The sequence below is a fragment of the Micropterus dolomieu genome, linkage group LG17 (assembly GCF_021292245.1).
Source record: "Micropterus dolomieu isolate WLL.071019.BEF.003 ecotype Adirondacks linkage group LG17, ASM2129224v1, whole genome shotgun sequence".
Classification (NCBI taxonomy): Eukaryota; Metazoa; Chordata; class Actinopteri; order Centrarchiformes; family Centrarchidae; genus Micropterus; species Micropterus dolomieu.
Genome location: NC_060166.1, coordinates 18,222,192 through 18,224,174, shown reverse-complemented (window position 1 = coordinate 18,224,174; position 1,983 = coordinate 18,222,192). Strand labels below are relative to the sequence as shown.

The 1,983-nt window shown below is 38.6% G+C and overlaps 1 long non-coding RNA gene across 1 annotated transcript; it reads right to left on the bottom strand.

Annotated features, from left to right (window-relative positions):
- Nucleotides 1–898, bottom strand: LOC123986492. Its single transcript, XR_006828891.1, has 3 exons — nucleotides 689–898; nucleotides 457–535; nucleotides 1–90 (listed from the first exon to the last, which is right to left on the bottom strand). It is a non-coding gene; the product is annotated as an uncharacterized LOC123986492 (long non-coding RNA).
- Nucleotides 899–1,983: the final 1,085 nt, after the last annotated feature.

Below are 1,983 nucleotides of genomic sequence, written 5' to 3'. Positions count from 1 at the left end.
TATTAAGACGCAGGGAGCGACTTAGGTACTTCATCTCTGAATTTGTCTTTGAAGGCCGCAGACCGCTGCTGGGTTCCTCTATCCATGTGTCTGTGAACCCAAATAAAATGTGAATATTAAGTACTGGCGAAAGATAATGCATTGCAGTCATTGAGTTTCCGTCTAACTTGTACATGCATTTGGTTGATCAAATGCTTAAAATGTTCATTTGGAGAAGAATAATACAGTCTATTCGTACAAGTTTGCCACAAACTACATACAGATATATACTGAAAATGTATTTCCAAGGTGTACTAATCCTATGCTTATTTAGTATACACTACACTTTAATGTGCAGTTACAGCAAAGATACAGTTATTCCCTTTCAGAGCTGTAATGACATGAAAATACAGGAATAAACAATAAAGTACCATTAAAAAAATATGATAGGAATATGACAGTAACAGAGTGCACTACCTGCCAAACTGCTGATGTGTTTAAAAGATAAATCCACCGGAGCTCCAAACATATTCACACCTGTAATCGATTCACTCACCTGTGGGAGGACAGTGACGTCACACCTGTACTTTATTCAAACTGTACCATGTATTTACAAACACACTTGATAGCTATCCTGTTTCAGTATGTTAAGACCACATATAACGTTAAACCACACATTTCTATAGAAATAGTAAAGATATACACAAACCCCAAATGCACATTTCGTTCCCGATTTGTTGCTCGAGCGAATTGACAGGCAGAGTAAGCGACTTTACTTTGTCATTTTCTCAAAGACAAGTCTTGCAGTATGAAAGTCTTAACGTTACCTGAATAGAGGCGATACAATCTTAATTTTACGCGAAGCAAGCACCGTATACAACGTCATTTATCATTGCGTCGGGCTTGGCGCTAGGATACCGGAGGCTACACATGTGACAACGTCCGGTTTTCAAAATAAGGTTTTAACTTTTTGATGTATACCAAATACATATGTATGAAATAAGATGAATTGGATTATGTTCACATGAAGTATAAAACATGTTATAGCCTATGTCCCTAAAAAGTAAATCCACTGAAATGTTAGGGAAATTACTTTATTCTTTGATTTTGGCTTGCTAAAAAAACGACTCACACATTTGAGTTATAGGTATCTATAGTTATCTCAAGTTCAAGATAACTGTGACTATAAGCAGACTTTATATTAAGCATTTTTACTGTATCAATTTAGAGATTTAAAATACTGCAGTGAAATACCTTCCCTTCAGATACTTGAGGTGACGTAAAAACACACTGATCAAAATTATCAGGGCTAAGAAACTTAAATACTACAGCGCACCTGTAGAAGCTGACAGCCAAACTTCCTCAGCCTTTGCAGAAAGTACAGTCTCTGGTGAGCCTTCTTAACCAGATGTGTCATATTCTGCCCAGCTTTAATCTTCACTAATGTGTACTCTCTAATCAGCAGTGGTTGATGTTTTCTTTGCCTAATGTCCACAACCATCTCCTTGGTCTTGCTGATGTGCAGTGTTAGCAGAATGTGATTAGGTCAAACACCTCCTTCCTGGAGGCTGCCTCGCCATCTCTGTTGATCAGGCCACTCGCTGTTGTATCAACGGCAAATTTGATTAATAGTCTATATTATTTGGATGGAGAGCAATACAATCACGTGTGAACAGTACACAGCCTTGGGGAGTGCCTGTCTTCATGATAAGGGTGCTTGAGGGATTCTTGCCAAGTTGAACAGACTGAGGCCTCCCAGCAAGGAATTCTGTGATCCAGTTGCACAACGGAGGAGAGAATCCAAGTTTGTGCATCTTGACCATGAGTTTGGAGAGAATGATTGTATTGAAGGCAGTGTTGTAGTCAATAAAAAGCATTCTGGCAAACTGACTTTTTTTCCAGATGAGTGAGGATTGTGTGCATGGTTAGTGGGATGGCGTCGACTTAAGATCTTTGTCCGATAAGCAAACTTTGCTGGGATAATACTCGGTATGTAATTTTTGA